The 9,106-nt window shown below is 39.1% G+C and overlaps 1 pseudogene; it reads right to left on the minus strand.

Moving 5' to 3' along the window:
• Positions 1-5,082: 5,082 nt before the first annotated feature.
• Positions 5,083-9,106, minus strand: part of LOC110328400 — a 4,843-nt pseudogene continuing 819 nt past the window's right edge.

Below are 9,106 nucleotides of genomic sequence, written 5' to 3' on the forward strand. Positions count from 1 at the left end.
TAATAGTGTGCATGGCATGTTGCATTAGAGGCAAGTGAATGCCATTACAGTGTGGAGTCCTTCACTAATCACTGTATTTAACTCAAGACTTAAAAATATCTCAGTCCATGTCCATGTCTATATTTGAAGGCACAAAGAAATATTCAAAATAAATCACAGGCTCTGAAAAAATCCACTTGACTACAGCTTGAGTTTGTTCTAAAATTGCATTGCAGGTCCATTAGATTATTTCAGCACAAGTACATACAACCTTCATATACAAGTCTTCCTTACACATGTGCTGAAGAACAAGTGCCCATTCCAATGGGCCTGGTTCTTGTCTTGACCTTTTACCTCCTGCAAACTTCACAAAGTCTGTGTCTATCACTCAGTTTTATTTTCTGTTTCTCCACTGAACTCTCACTGGGTAGGAATTTGCAATGGCAATTTTAGCCCTAAGTATATAACACTTAGTATTTTTATTAGTGAAACTGAAATAGTATATTTACCTTGGGCACAGCAGTACTACAGTTTTAAACCAGAATCTATGGATCAGCACTTTGTTTTCTTCCTTCAAATTTCTGGAAATTATATAAAAAAAATATAATATCACTACCGATAGACCAACATCATCTATCTGTTCATACTCCAAGAATGTCTACTAAGCATTAACTGATAACCTCTTTTATATATTAATGTAGCATATGGAAGTAAATCCATGGGACGAACACAGTGTTATACATCTGTAATTTAAGTGCCAGGTAGCTGAGGCAGGGGGATTAAGGCTTTAAAGGCAAACAAACTGGAATTATACAGTAAGCTCCTATCTTCCTTTTCTGTCTGTCTGTCTGTCTACCTTTCTTTCTTAACTTATTTATTTCTTTTTTTAAGAAAATGTCCTAGATTTGGCCTTTTGTTAGAAATTTCAACACTGGCCATGTTAGCAGGTTTGCATTGCGTCTCTGTTGATATGAGAGACAAAAATCCCGCAGATGTTTGTTCTACTAATAGGTTCATAAAAGGCATCATAGAATGCAATTGTCACTGTAAATGATTCCAAAGTCATTTCTGCTGTGTAGTCAAACTACATGGGTCTAGTAATTTTGAAGGTTTAACTACCTTCTGTTACATGTGACACATAAAAAATGTAGGCACCGATACATAGACTCACATTTCTTTCTAAATCTGAAAAAGCCATGAGAAATAATACAAAGGTTCAAATGCTGAAAAACAAACCCATATATAAAGATAAATCTTTCCTCTACTAACTTCCTTTATTAAATAACTCTTATTGGTAAAGAAAGATTAGGAATAAAAAGCTTTGTAGTAAAATCAATACTAAGAGTATTGAAGTACTCACTAAATCTTATGATCATGCAAGTGAGACATATATTCATGTATTTATTGTTTTATTCATTCAGTGAATCAATCAGTAAATGATTTGGCAAGACTGAGCTGTCATGTAATGCAGATTTATGATTGAGAAACAATATTTGTACTTACATTTTAAAAACTGAAAATACATTTCCCCCAAATTATATATTATTGGAGGCCAATTTTCTCCTTTTTAATTGTATACTGGCTTTGCTGCTGTTCTTTCTTTGTTTCCGTTTTGTTTTGGCCTTTCTTTTCTGTTGTTTGGTTTGGTATTTTTTTGTTTTTGTTTTTTTTGAGATGGGGAGAATGAAGTTTGGTGGGTAAAGAGGTGGGAGAACTAGGAGGATCTGGGAGAGAGGAAAGAATATGATAAAATTATATTGTAGGTAAATAAGAACGAGAAACAAATACTTGCAAAGTGAATTCAAGTGAATCAAAAGGCTATCAATGATGACCAAGCTGGATTCATTCCAGAGATACAGGCATCACTCAACATACACAAATCAACAAATGTAATTCATCATCTAAATAGACTCTAGGACAGAAATCACATGAGCATTTCAAAAAATGCCATGTCTTTGATAATACACAATGTCCCTTCATGATAAAAGCCTTGAGATCTAGGAATGAAGAAGATATATCTTAACATATTAAAGGCTACATGTGACAAACTTATGTTCAAGATTATATTAAATGCACAAAAATTTGAAGTATTCCCATTAATATCAGAAACAAGACAAAGATGTCCACTCCTTCCACTCTGATTCAATTTAATACTTCAACCTCCTAGAGCAACAAAATAAGAGAAGAAAATACAAAAAAAAATACAAATAGGAAAATGCAAATGCAGATGACATCAGTCTTAAAGGACCTAAAGAGGACAGTAAAGATCTTATCGATCTTACAAACTCTTCCAGCATAGAATGGAGGACAAATCAATGCACACATACAAAAAATAATGGACCGCCTATGCAACAATGCTTTAAATGCATTGAACACACTGAGAAAAAAATTAGGGTAATACTACCATTCACATTAGCTTCACAAAATTGTAAAACATAGGAAGGAACTTAATGAAGAACATAGAAGACTTCTACAATGAAAACTTTGAAAAACTAAACAAAACAATTGAGGAAGGAGATAAATATAGAAGAGTCTCCCAAGCTCATGAATTGATCTAATCAATATTGTGAAGATAGCCATCATTCCAAAAGCTCCTCAGAGAAGGGGAGACCTCCCATGGATATAAACCAGTTTTATCAAGTCGCAGTCTCTATTGGGCCTAGACAAGGCAGCACAGTTAGGGCAAAGAGATCTAAAGGTAGGCTACAGTCAGAAGCTGATACTGCTGTTAGGAGCCCCACAGGAAGACCAAGCTGCACATGTTATATAGCTGTACATGTTACATGCGTGTATAGAAACAGGCCTAGGTCATACCCATACATGCTCTTTGGTCGGTAAGTTGATCTCTGTGAGCCCCTGTGGCTCAGGTTATTTGATTGTATAGATTTTCTAGCATCCTTGACCCCATGGGTCCTTTAATCACCACACACACACACACACACACACACACACACACACACACACACACAGCAGATTCCCCAAGCTCCACTTAATGTTTGGCTGTGGGTCTCTGCATCTGTTTCCATCAGCTGCTGAATAAAGCCTCTAAGATCTAAGATGGCAGCTATGCTAGGCTCCTGTCTGCAATTAGAGTAGAAGACCATTAACAAAGTCAGAGGTGGGCTCTCTCATGCAAGAACTTTTTAATCAGCACTTTGGTCACTCAGGAAAGAAGGCTGATGAACGAAAACTCATGACAGTAAAAAATCCTCTGTCCAACAAAGAAAACTGACAGAGAAGCAGGCCACAAGGTGGCAGAAAATATTTGAGTCTGTAGGTTTTCTTGCATTCTTGATCCTGATGGCTCCTAACCTCCCCAACCCCCTCCATAGGATTCTCAGTTATGCTAGGCAGTTGATGGAGTATAAATATTAGAATACAAGAAGAGCTAAAAACACTGAACATCAAGAAAACAAATAACTCCCACCTCCGTAAAAATTTAAATGAGTTTGGATGGAGAAGTAGTCAAAGAAAAAGTACAAATGGCTGACGAACATTTTTTTTTAAAATTTTTCATTAGATATGCTGTCCCAAAAGTTTGGCATCATTAGTTCTCAGGGAAATGCAAGCGGGGGAGGGGGAATGGGATAGGGGGTTTTCAGAGGAGAAACCAGGAAAGGGGATAACACTTGAAATGTAAATAAAGAAAATATCTAATAAAAAGAAAAAAGAAAAAAAAACTACTTTGTTTTTTTTCTTTTTTTTTTATTATTATTTTCTTTATTTACATTTCAAGTGTTATCTAATAAAAATAACTAATATCTAATAAATATCTAATAAAAAGAAAAAAGAAAAAAAAACTACTTTGTTTTTTTTCTTTTTTTTTTATTATTATTTTCTTTATTTACATTTCAAATGCTATCCCGAAAGTTTCCCATACCCCTCCCCCCACCTCTGTTCCCCTACCCACCCACTCCCACTACTTGGCCCAGGCCTTGCCTTGTGCTAGGTCATATAGAGTTTGGAAGACCAAGGAGCCTCTATTCCCACTGATGGCCGATTAGGTCATCTTCTGCTACATATGCAGCTAGAAACACAAACCCCGGGGGTACTGGTTAGTTCCTGTTGTTGTTCCACCTACAGGGTTGCAGCTCCCTTCAGGTATTTGGGTACTTTCTCTAGTTCCTCCATTGGGGACCCTGTGTTCCATCCAGTAGCTGGCTGTGAGCATCCATTTCGGTGTTTACCAGGCACTGGCATAGCCTCACAAGAGGCCGCAATATCAGGGTCCCTTCAGCAGTATCTTGCTGGTATGAGCATTAGTATCTAGGTTTGGTGGCTGATGATGGGATGGACTCCCGAATGGGGTACTCTCTGGATAGTCCATCCTTTCATCTTAGCTCTAAATTTTGTCTCTGTACCTATAACCTTTCATGAGAGTTATGTTCCAGAAGATCTTCCAACTGGTAATAAGGACACATGCTCCACTATGTTCATAGCAGCCTTATTTATAATAGCCAGAAGCTGGAAAGAACCCAGATGTCCCTCAATAGAGGAATGGATACAGAAACTGTGGTACATTTACACAATGGAATACTACTCAGCCATTAAAAACAATGAATTTATGAAATTCTTGGGCAAATGGATGTATTTGGAGGATATCATCCTTAGTGAGGTAACCCAATCACAAAAGAAGTCACTAGATATGTACTCACTGATAAGCGGATATTAGCCCAGAAACTTGGAATATCCAAGACACATTAAGGAAAACAGAAGAAAATCAAGAAGGATGACCATTTGTGGATACTTCATTCCTCCTTAGAATAAAAAAACTACTTTGAATCCATCTCACTCCAATCAGAATACCCACAAATGCCTGAAGGATGTAAGAGAAAGAAGAATACTTGTTCACTATTTTAAGTGTGTAAACTGGTACAACCACTATGGAAATTAGTGGGGGTTTTTTTGTTGTTTTTTTTTTTTTTTCATCATAACACTTTATTTATTAGAACTTAAGCCAGCCAAGAGACAGGAATGAAAAGGAAGAGACAGGAACAGTTCCTAGACTGGACACAAACTCAAAAACGTGAGGCAAAGTTGGGTCAGAGGGTCCGGGCATGGTGGGGGCTGTGCTTCTTGTCCAAGGGACAGCAGAGGATGGAGTCACTGCTCCTGGGTACCCCAGGAAATGTAATCTGGCCGGGTAGCAGCGTGGTACTCATCAATGAGCTCCTGCACCACCTCCCTCGATCTGTGTGCATCTCCTCAAAGTTGTCCTTGAAGATGTCCTCTTTTCGGAACTGCTCCAGGAAGGCCCCCCACTTCCACAGTTTGTCATACTGCTGGCAGGAACTTTCAAAAAGCGAGGAGATACTGGTGTGGTTGGCCATCATGAGCCCGCTGACCCGGTGGGCTGAGGGCAGGTAGGGAGACTTCTTTGACAGGGCCACCTGGATGCTGGCTGGGCCCCAGGGAATGAAGTTGACCAGTTTCCTTTTCCGGATCCTCTACAGGCTCTTGTGGACCTGGGTGGGGTCCACCTCTCCCTGGATGATGTTCAGGATGGCGATGTAGCAGTGGTTGGTCTGACGATCCCGGCCTATGGACACCATCACGTTCTTGGGCTGTAGCAGGCGCCTCATGACATCCAGGACCGTTGTCTTCCTCACACTGGCCACTGACTGGTCCATGGTGAGGGGGGTATAGCCAGTCATGAGGAAGTGGAGCCGAGGGGTGGGAATGAGCGAGGCGATGAGGCCGATGAGGTCATTGTTCATGTATCCAGGGTAGCGCAGAGTGGTGGTGCTGGCTGACATGATGGTGGACACCAGCTGGTTGATCTGGGAGAAGGATGGCTTCTGTATGTGCAGGCGGTCTGTGGCGATCCGGTTCAGAGCCCTGTTGTCCAGCACCACCACACAGTCCACATTCTGGGTCAGCCTCTTTAGTGTGAGGAGGGAGATGTAGGGCTGGACCACCACATCACTCATCTCGTCCTGGTTGGGGAACACAGAGTATGTCTGCACCAATTTCTTGGGGTACCTGTCATTCAGTCGCTCTAAGAGGTAGGAGCCCAGACCGGAACCTGTCCCCCCAGCAATGGAGTGACACAGAACAAATCCCTCTAGACTGTCACTTCCATCTGCTTCTCGGTCTATGATGTCAAAGATGTCCTCGTGAATTTTCTCTCCCTGGGAGAATCCCCTGCCCCAGTTGTTGCCAGCTCCTCCGCCATGTTCCGACAGGTAGATGTTCTCTGGGTTGTAGAGCTTGACATAGGAGGATTTGAGGATGGAATGGATCACCCGGGGCTCCAGGTCCAGCAGCACAGCCCGGGGGATGTAACGCTCATCATCTGCCTGGTAGAAAAAGACGTCTTTTCGGTCAGTGCCCTCGGTGGCGAACTCTTCTACGATGCCCTCGGGACTGATGCCATGCTCAGCACACAGCTGTTTCCAGAACTCGAACCCAATCTGGTTGCCGCACTGGCCCAGCTGCAGGGTGATGATCTCCTCAGAAAGCTAGAACCAGGTCTACCATATGACCCAGTTATATAACTCCTGGGAATGTATCCAAAGAACTCTATATTATCCTCTAGAAATATTTTCTTAACAATGTATACCACTGCTCTATTCCTATTAGCAAGGAAATGGAATGGGTCTAGATGTCCAACAAGGGATAATAATAATAATAATAATAATAATAATAATAATAATAATAATACTAATATATTCTAATGTATATGAATTTTATTCAGCTATTAAAATGTAATTTGTAGCTAAATGGACAGAATTGGTAAACAGTATACTGAGTAAGATAACCTGAATACAAAAAAGATAACGCTCAAATTTTCTGTCTATTATGTAGACTCCTTTAACTTGTATGTTTACCAAGAGCTACACATATATTTGACATTTTCACAAGACCATTGTGCTTCCCATAACCAAGAATTCTAACAATCTGCTTGAAAAATCCCACAGGTGACCAAATGATTATAATTGTATCTTTCATGTCTATTGAAGCTAAAAGAAACATGGATGTTTACTATGACTTGAAGGTGTAGGAATGGTTTTAAGGGAAAGGAAAAGCTGAAGCAAATGGTGCCTGGGAATATGACTAGATTTGATTATAGAAGAGAGAAAAAAACATTGCTGTAGCAGAGAAAAAAGAGAAAAGATGAAAACAAAGCTTGCCAGATTGAAACTTTTGAGGTTAGTTCAAGTGCTTGCCAAGCCAACAAGAGAAGCAGAGTTTGGATCCCCAGGACCCATAAAACTCTGAGGCAGCTCAACTGTAATTCAAACTACTGGTTTCAAAGATGAAACGTAACTCCTACTGATTTAAATTATTCTTCATAGCTATTACACTATTATTATTGAATAGCAAATTTCATTAATTTCACCTTTTGAAGACATAAATCCCTATTTTTTTTTTTTTAGAAACAAAAACTAAGAAGATTTTTGGGACTTTTCCAATGTAAGTAATGAGTTGCACTAGGCAAAAAATTGATAAAAAAAAATCATGGCCTTAAGCCAGACCCATATCACTTAGCATTTTCTTTCTCGTGTATCTAGTAGATACAATTAAAACAATATTGACCAGAGAGCAGAGTGCCATCTACTCCTTGTATATAAGATTATAAGAGAAGCTCAATAAAGCAAAAAATTAAAATCTAAAAATCAAATATATGTATTTAAGTTATAATAATTTTGATTTTTAGAAAATGTAACACATGTATCTTTCTAAAATTTAAAAGAAAATGAAAATGGAAAGACCATACCTGGGGACAACAAGATGCCAATATTGACTCTTCTCTTTCTTCTCAAATTCTCATACTTGGGTCCTAGAAGAAATATCAGAAATCTCTGTATTACTGATCTTTAGTCTCTTTGGATTGCAAGTACACGTTTAGATCTCTGATTCATTTCAGTACAATGACCCGGGAAGCTTGTTGAATATCCATGCATCCGAAATAGTGGTGATCTAGGCAGTCTGGGAAACCAATGTAGAAAAACAGCACATCTAGACGTTAGCAAGACATTTATGAGAATAAGAAAACATTTGAGCTAGTCATCAGTGAAAGACACATGTTTCTGCTGGCTAGTTGAATGGACAACAGAAGAGTGTAGGTATAGCCTCAGCTTGTGCCACATTACTATTTGTTATCTTCTCAAAGGACTTAAAGGAGCCAGATAAATAGAGTAAAATATCTGCCTTCCTATCCCCCACATAAAAAGCCTAGTTGTAGTCTTTTTCCATGATCAAAATCTAACTAATCCTTAAAAGTGATCAAGCCAAGCCTTGTGAATTATACCATAGAGAACAACTTCTAGCTTGAAAAGTATGACTAGTTAGGGCACACAACTCACAGCGACACTCCCTTACTTATAGTCACCCAGTTGGTATTCTCAACTGCTTTCAGCTTGAAGTTCAGATTTCTTGGTGTGGTGTATGGTATTCATAGCCTATGCTCTGTCTTTTTCCCAGGATGGTATTTGATCATTCCAGACAAAGGGAAACAAAGGGAAGATGTTTTCAGATTTACAAGCAAGGGAACGTGTTGGCTCACTTAAGAAACATCCCTATTGCTCTAAGTTACTGTGTAGTGCTGTCTGCTTCAGTTTATGGCTGTGTTCTTGTGTTTTATGTTTTCTTTGTTTTTACTACTGGTTTATTAACTCCTAAATTGAAAGTTTTCAAAGTTTGGTCCCTGGACTACCTGCAAAGGACTTTGAGTCAATTGAGAAAGTATTTTGATGATAAGATAAAGAAACTGTCTCTGTATTTCTCAAATCTACTGTTAGAGTCATCTCAATTTTTGTTCCCCTGAGATTGCACAATGACTTCTAGTAGGTTCTGAGGATAAATGTGCCTTCCATATAATCAAGAAGTAGACACAGGGGCTTTCTACCATTTATTTTAAGAATAAGAAACCTCAAACACATTGGCATGTTTCTATTATTCCAGCACTCAAGGAATGGAGGAAGGACTATCAAGAGTTTGATAGTCCTAGGCTATACTGTGAATTTAAACAGGGCTTGGTGGAGGAGGGATGAAAGGAGGGGAAGAGGAAAGAAAGGGGGAGGAAGGAAGGGAGGAAAGAAAGAAAGAAAGAAAGAAAGAAAGAAAGAAAGAAAGAAAGAAAGAAAGAAAGAAAGAAGGAAGGAAGGAAGGAAGGAAGGAAGGA

The sequence above is a fragment of the Mus pahari genome, chromosome 10 (assembly GCF_900095145.1).
Source record: "Mus pahari chromosome 10, PAHARI_EIJ_v1.1, whole genome shotgun sequence".
In the NCBI taxonomy this organism is placed as follows: domain Eukaryota; kingdom Metazoa; phylum Chordata; class Mammalia; order Rodentia; family Muridae; genus Mus; species Mus pahari.